This window comes from Schistocerca americana, chromosome 6, assembly GCF_021461395.2.
Source record: "Schistocerca americana isolate TAMUIC-IGC-003095 chromosome 6, iqSchAmer2.1, whole genome shotgun sequence".
Lineage (NCBI taxonomy): Eukaryota > Metazoa > Arthropoda > Insecta > Orthoptera > Acrididae > Schistocerca > Schistocerca americana.
Genome location: NC_060124.1, coordinates 205,672,944 through 205,681,722, shown reverse-complemented (window position 1 = coordinate 205,681,722; position 8,779 = coordinate 205,672,944).

The window sequence follows — 8,779 nt, the reverse complement described above, 5'->3', positions numbered from 1 at the left end:
CCATAATGTGTCGATTGCGGTTGCGGATGCTCAACATGTTGCGGGTGTGTTCAGATTGACGCGTCGTGAAAGACCGACGCAGATGAGGCACCGAGATATACCGAGAACGGTAGCAGAAGCTCGACTGGAGCCAGTGCATGGGTGACAGGTGAGAAAAAGTTCAAAGTTTGAGAACACGTGTTAGTCCACGAAAAGCTTGACGTTTGATCAGAGCCAGGACCACCTGTGTTGCAGGGAGGCTGCGGAGATGCGGGCTGTCCAGAAGCACAGTGTGGGAAATGATGTCGAACTAAGGACGGAATGTGCGAATGTTCACTGTTCATAGTCACTCCACTCAAAATGGTGTGCAGATAAGTTGAATGTCATGGCACAAAACACCGAGGCGTAGCAGTGGGATGGAGGTGGAGGTCAGGCACAGATAACAAGTTATTGTTCATGTTGCAGTCCGAGGAATCGAAGTAGGAAGGCATGTGCTGATGCTGAACTGAGGCAGGTGTGGGCATGTTCGGATGCTGAGGAGGTTGACCTGTGAACGAAACAACTCCTGCCATGTGGCAGGTATCCGCATGGTACAGCATGGATTGCGGTGTAGCAAATCGTTGTCCTGGCAGTTGTAGGTTGTCCAACGAAGCATTTGCAGAAATCGGCATTGGTCCCGCACTGCACGGAGGTAACTGCACAGTCGCTGAGGGAGGGACCATGTGGTGGGAAGAAAGGCATTTGATAGCCACAGTCATGCACACTCCTAACCTCACTTATTGTTGCAGGCTCTAAAACATTCAGCGAAATCGGCGTAATCGTTGAGCGAGAGGCATCGTGTTGCGGTCCTGGTGGGTGTACATCACCCGCAACACGATGCATGTCGATCACAAAATCCGGTGCTAGGTGTTGGGCCGAAGTCATTGTTCAAATGTTGTGTCTATGTAATATACGCGAAAATAACTGACGCAGAGGCTGCAGACACAGTAAAACGGCGAAAACGGAAGACGTTACAACTCGGGGTCACCAGTGAGGAGGAAATTCGGGTCGGTTACACCAAACAACACTCCCATTTTGCAGTAGTTCGTTTATTCACCTCTTTATACAAGCCAGGCTTACAAAGAACTAGCTATGGCGGAAGAAAGCGAAGATAATCTTAGCTTAGGGTGCAAAGTCGATGCTCGGAGTCTAGAGTAAAGCATATATCACAGCTGGTGTCGACCTCATCGGCACCACAAGTTTTTTGTTCCATAGATCTGTGCTGAGGAGATCCTCTTGGATGTGGAACATGTCAATATTTTCCTTAAAGCTGAAATAACAATACTAATAGTATGAATATATATACAATACATCATTTGTTTCTATTAAAAAATTCGTCAATGGAGTAGAAGGAGATGGCCACTAGTAAGTCTTTCAGGCTCCTTTTAAACTGATCTTTATTTGTAAGTAAATTTTTTATGTTTGCTGGAAAATTATTGAAGATAAGTGTCCCTGAGTAGTGGACCCCTTTTTGAACTAAAGTAAGTGCTTTTAAGTCCTTGTGCAGATCATTTTTGTTCCTGGTATTGTCTGTATGAACTGAACTGTTTGTTGGAAAAAGAGATATATTATTTAGGGCAAATTTCATTAAGGAGTAAATATTCTGAGAGGCAGTAGTTAGTATACCCAGTTCTTTGAAGAAGTTTCTACAGGACGTCTGTGAGTTTACTCCACAAATAATACATATTACACGCTTTTAGACTCTGAAAACTTTTGTTTGACTTGAAGAGTTACCCCAAAATATTATACCATATGACATTATGGAATGAAAACAGGCAAAGTATGCAAGCTTTTTCATTTTTATGTCGCCTATGTCAGCTAACACTCGAATTGCAAATACAGATTTATTAAGGCATTTCTGCAGTTCTGTGGTGTGTTCCTCCCAACTGAATTTATTATAAAGGTATAATCCAAGGAATTTAAGACTGTCCACCTCTTATATCTGCTCTTCTTCATACTTTATGCATATGCTGGGTGGAAACCTCTACAGGTTCTGAATTGCATATAGTGAGTCTTTTTGAAGTTTAATGTCAGTGAGTTTGCTTTAAACCATTTATTAATATCCATGAAAATATCATTAGCAGATCTTTCTAGAACTACATTCGACATACTATTTATTGCAATACTTGTGTCATCTGTAAAAAAAAAAAAAAAAAAAACGAACTCTGCTTCTGGCAGTGTAACTGATGAGAGATCATTAATGTGCACAAGAAAAAGCAATGGCCCCACTATGAATCCTTGTGAGACACCACATGTAATTTCTTCCCATTCTGATGATGACTGACTTAATTCACTAGTCCCTTGCACTGACACCCTTTGTTTCCTGTTAGCGAAGTATGACTTGAACCATTTTGCAGCACTGCCCGTGACACCATAGAATTCTAATTTATTTAAAAGGATGTGGTTCACAGAATCAAATGCCTTCGACAAATCACAGAAAATACCTGCTGCTTGTAATTTGTTATTTAATGAATTAGGTACATTTTCACTGTAGGTGTAAATAGCGTATATAGATATCAAAGAACTTTTTTAACTCAGCAGTTAACAGTTTGGATCTCTTGTGGGTCTAAACTAAGACTAAATCTCCTACTTCAGCTGTGTTACTTTAACTCTAGCATTGTGTCTCTTCTTCCTTGCATTCCTTTGTTTCTTCATTATTTCTTTCACAACAGCTTCTCTTTCTTGTGCTGAAATAGGTTTAGATTCAGGAATTTCAATGAATTCATTAACAAAATCAACTTTTTTTAATTTTTAAATTTTTTTTTCATATACTATTTCATGTGGTGGAAAACCTGTGGATATTTGCTGCAATCTGTTCAAATTACCTAAGTGTTCAGTCAAAGATGTGTGTTTATCACTGCAATAAGTCCTGTAGAACCTACTAATCTCTCTCATACACCTCGCTTACTGGCTGAGTGGTAAGCAGATATTGAAATGAATTTTATTCCTGTCCTCTCAATAAATGCTTTGCAAGATTTTGAGACAAACTGTGATCCATTATCAGACATCATTGTTACTAGTGTATCTACTTGTGTAACATAGTTCTTTTGTATTTTTGCAGTCAGTGCTTTACTTGTGTGCTTGACAGCGTATAATTTGATATACTTAGAAAATATGTCCAATATGACACATATTAAACAGTACCCCCCTCTTGTTTGTGGTAACAAGCTGTATAATGTGAAGGCAAAAAGACTCATAGGTTTCTCGGGTTGTATGTTTTACATCTGACCCTGACGAGTTCTCCTACTTACCTTCACTTGTTGGCAACAGTCACAAATTGAAATTTGTTTCCTTACTGTTTTGCCATGTTGTAAAAGTATACCTTTTCCTGTAATTTGTTTAAATATTTCTGAGCACCAAAGTGTCCATAGCTTTCAAGAATATACTTAATAAGTTTGTCAATATACTGTTCTGGCCAACACAATCTCCAATGATCTCAGACTAAATTCATTCTTCTAAATAGTATTCCATTGTGTGCTATTTATCAGCTTTCTCACAGCCCATTTTACCAAAGCAACATCTCACTAGTTTCCAATTATCATCATGATTCAGGTTCCTACGTTTACTGTTGCAGACAGTTTTAAATACGAGGGTGATTTGAAAAGTTCTCAGAATGGAATAGAAAGAAAGTACTTACATCACTGAAAATTTTATTATTTTTCAATGTAATCTCCTTGTAGATTAATGTGCTTGGTCCACCGATGCTCCAGTGCCTTGATCCCATCTCAAAAGTGAGTTTCCTCCAGACCTGCAAAATAGTTGTCAACTCCGGCTATCAATTCTTCATTTGAAGTGAGTCTTCGTCCATCAGGAAAAATTTTCAGTTTTGGGAAGAGATGGAAGTCTGATGGAGTCATATCAGGTGAATAAGGTGGGTGTGGCAACAATTTATACCTTAGTTCGTGTAATTTTGCCATGGTGACGGCAGCTGTGTGCAGGTGCGTATTGTCTTGGTGGAAGATGATTTCTTCCTTGCTAAACCTGGCCTTTTTTCATGTATCTTTTGTTGCAAATTATCCAGAAGATTAGTACAGTGTTCTCCAGTAATTGCTTGCCCAGTAGGGAGATAATCTACAAACAGAATCCCCTTCGCATACAAGAACACCGATGCCATGACCTTTCCCACTGAAGGAATTGTCTTTGCTTTATTTGGTGGTGGAGAATCAGCATGTCTTCACTGCTTTGACTGTTGTGTTGTCTCTGGGGTATAGTAATGCACCCAAGTTTCATCTGTGGCTACAAACTGGTGCAAAAAATCTTCTTTGTTTCTTCTAAAATGGGCCAAACATTGTTCCGATATGTCCATCCTCATGTGTTTTTGTTCCAGCATCAAGAGTCATGGCACCCATCTTGCAGCAAATTTTTTTCATTTCTAATTCTTCAGTTAAAATGTGATATACACTTTTCAGATAACATCTGGCAAACATGAGCAATTTCACACACTTCCAATCGGCGGTCCTCCATGACCATTTTGTGCACTTTGGCAGTGGTTTCTGAAGTAGTGACACATCTTGGCCAATCACTGTGCAGATCATCATATAAGCTCTCCCGACCAAATTTAAATTCATTTGTCCACTTGGAAACAATTGAATATGAAGGAGTAGAGCCTCCAGTGTATTCTGGAAATCAGCATGAATGTCCTTTGCTTTCATACCTTTCTTTACGGAATACTTAATCACTGCTCAAATCTCGATTTTTTCCATCTTCACAAATCACTACACGGCAACAACAACAGAGCCACATCACTGCCACAGCTCTCTTCCGAGATCACTGATGTGGCATGTGTTTACACACAACAGTCCAATGAATATCATGTGAACAACTCGTTGCGCTAACACTGACCTCGCCTGGTGATTCCGAGAACTTTTCGAACCACCTTCATAAATTCTCATCTTTAGCCTCTTTCAGATACATAATCCTCCACTCTTGTCTTCCTCCTCCTCCTCCTCCTCTTCCTCAATGTTATTACTATCCACTCCTAATGAATTCCTTCGCAGTCACAGTGTAAGTTCTTTGGTGTGTTTGGAGCATCCTGCTTGTGGAAGCAATTGTTTGGGATGTATTTTCCCCATTTACAGTCTTTATTCAAAACAGATGTGCGTTGAGACTATCATTGCTACCATCAGCCACATAGAAAATGGCAAGGATGAGTAAGGATAAGACTAGTCTATACAGCAAGTTACTATTATACAAAGCAGTTTACATAGCATAAGAGCTTTCTGACATTCCTTGTTCCAGATCCAAATACAATTCCTTGTCAATAAATTACAATAACCTGGTGTAGTTGTACTTTCCCAATTTCAATATGACAAAAGCCAAAGTTGAAAAATAACTCCTTTTATTAGTTTATGATGAATAATTTCAGGTTTTTATTCATAGCGCATTCTCAGATCATCCTGTGAAACAAAAGGCTAAAGTTACAATTTGTTACATAAAATACCATACACTCAATGCATGTCACAAAGTGCAATGTCGAACCTATCACACACATACTGTGTGGTCAGGATAAATATTACACCACATAGGAAAATAGTCATGATAATCATTATCCAAAGGAGTATATTGCAACTAATCATGAAACCGGATACACGTAGAAACTGACAACCTAACCTCAGCTAGCATGAGGAAATTTTCCTGGAGGTGGCACCCATATTGGACATTAGGAAAGTCGTTATTGCATACTATAATCATTATCAATAAAACAAAATAATGAATGCAGAAGTGTGTAGGTCACACTGCTAAAAAATTATAGGTAATTTTTTTTTTCCACAGCGGTCATCAGATTGAAACAAAAAGTCAATTTATAAATAAGACAACATGCAAAATGCAGTCTTGATGCACAGAAGCCACATGAGAAGGAGAAAGGTAAAACGATTGTGGGTGTTTTGGTGGACTAGAGAGCTGTGTAGTACTGGAAGGGGACAGGAAAAGGGATAGGTGGGTAAAGGACAATGACTAATGAATGCTGAGGCCAAAAGGGTTACTGGAACATAAAATATATTAAGGGAGAGCTTCCACTTGTGCAGTTAAGAAAAGCTGGTGTTGGTGGGAAGGATCTAGATGGCACAGGCTGTGAAGCAGTCACTGAAATGAAGAACATCATGTTGGGCAACGTGCTCAGCAACTGGGTCATTTTCAACTGTTTCTTGGTTGCAGTTTGTCAGTGCCCATTCATGTAGACAGACAGCTTGCTGGTTGTCATGTCCATGTAGAATGCAGCACAGTGGTTGCAGCTTAGCTTGTAGATCACATGACTAGTTTCATAGGTAGCCCTGTCTTTGATGGGATAGGTGATGCTTGTGACCAGACTGGAATGGGTGATGGTGGGAGAATGTATGGGACAGGTTCGGCATCTATGTCTATTACAGGGATTATGAGTCATGAGACAAGGGGCTGCAAGCATGGACTGTGCAGGGTTGGAGGAGGATATTGTGTAGGTCTGGTGGGTGGTGGAATACCACTGTGGGAGGGGTGGGAAGCATAGCAGATACGACATTCTTCATTTCAGGTTATGATGAAAGCCCTGGTGGAGAATGTAATTCAGTTTCTTCAGCCTGGGTGGTACTGAGTCAGTAGGGGAATGCTCCTCTGAGGCCAGATAACAGCACTTAAGAGAAGTGGTCAGTGGTTGGAGAGATAAGGCATGGGAAATCTGTTTTTGTACAAGGCTGGGGAGGTAATTACAGTCTGTGAAGGCCTCAGTGACACCCTTCTTATATTTTGAGAGGGACTGCTCATGACTACAGATATAATGGCCACAGGCGGCTAGGAAGTATGGAAGGGGCTTCTTGGTATGGAATGAGTGGCAGCTGTCAAAGTGGAGACATTGTTGGTGGTTGGTATGTTTGATATGGATGGAGGTACTGATGTAGCCATCCTCGAGGTGGTCAACATCGAGGAAGGTGGCTTTTTGGATTGAGTAGGACCAAGTGAAATGAATGGTGGAGAAGATATTGAGGTTCTGGAGAAAAGTGGATAGGGTGTCCTCACCCTTAATCCAAATCAAGAAGATGTCATCACTGAATCCGAGCTAGGTGAGGGGTTTGTGATTCTGGATGGTTAGAAAGGATTCCCCTAGATGACCCACAAATAGGTTGGCATAGAATGGTGCCATGCAGCTGACCATAGCTGTACCCTGGATTTGTTTGTTGGTGAGGCTTTTGAAGGAGAAGTAATTGGGCTTGAGGATATAGTTGGTCATGGCGACTAGGAAGGAAGTTGCAGGTTTGGAATCCATCAGGCGTTGGAGCGAAAAGTAGTGTTCAGTAGCAATAAGGCCATGGACATTAGGGATGTCAGTGTAAATGGAGGTGCCATTAATAGTGATGAGCAGAGGGGAACAGGAACTGTGAAGAGTCAGTGGAGGAAATGGTTGGTATCTTTTATATAGGAGGGTAGGTTCCGGGTAATAGATTGAAAGTGTTGGTCTACGAGAGCAGAGATTCTCTCAGTGGGGGCACAGTAACCGGCCAATAGGGCATTCTGGGTGGTTGTGTTTATGGATGTAAGGAAGCATGTAGAAGGTAGGAGTGTGGAGAATGGTAGGAGTGAATAGAGAGATGGACTCTGGGGAGAGGTTCTGGGATGGGCCTAAGGATCTGAGGAGAGATTGGAGATCTTGTTGGATTTCTGGAATGGAGTCACTGTAACAGAGTTTGTTGGTGGATGAATCAGACAGCTGGTGGAGTCTTTTTTCCATGTATTCCTTGCAGTTCAAACCAACAGTGGTGGAGCCTTTGTCTGCAGGTAGAATTATAAGGTCAGGATCAGTTTTGGTGGATGTATTGTGGTTCTTTCTGCAGATGTAAGGTTAGCTTGCATGTTGAAGATTTTTTTGTTATTTTTTATTATAAGACTTTGTTTTACACTATTTTTTTGTTCTGGCCTCTGATTGTTTGTAAATAGTGCCTCACGTAATGCTTCTGTGTACCAAGTGTGGTGTTATGTGTGTTGACTGATTTATGAATTGACTTACTGTTTCAATTAAGAAACTCTGCATAGAAATGATGTATAATTTTTAGTGATGTAACTTAAACACTCCTGTATTCATTATTTTTTGTATGGATGATGATAACAGTATGCAATGAAGACTTCCCTAAACTCCGATAGGGGTATCACCTGCAGGAAATTTGGGAGTATCATACCTGATTCTCATGTACGGTACTCTTAGAAATGTGTGCTCCTCAGGAACCAGGATGCCACATTTACGAACCTAAATAAATTTTTATAACATTCTTATTTCATTTGTCTAGTCATTTTGAAACTCAATTTACTATACTGCTTTATATTTTGTTGTTAATTTCATTTAAATTTTATCAAGTGCAAAAACGTCTCTGGTCTAGTTTGACTGTTACTAATCGATACTTAAACATATTCCATGATATAAGCGGTTTTATAAAATTAATTGCCTGCAAATGGATTTTGTAAATCTCAGTATTTTTTTTTTAAACAAGCAATACTTATTATTCCAACATAAAAAGAATACATTACTGTTTAATACTGTGCTGTCAGTTTGTGAATGTCAACATAAATCTAATGGTAATCCTCAAATTTTCTGTTTGTAATAATGGATGACATCATCTGTAATTAGTGAAATGATATATAAGCAGTGGTGAATCAGCCATGACAGAGCCAGTTTGGTAACAGCTTTTGTGCATGAAACCAATACCAGCGGAGTCAATAAACATGTAACTGTAAAAATGAAAATTCTAGTCAACCTGATTACTTAAAATATCTCTTGCAAGCCCAATCATAAGCTACA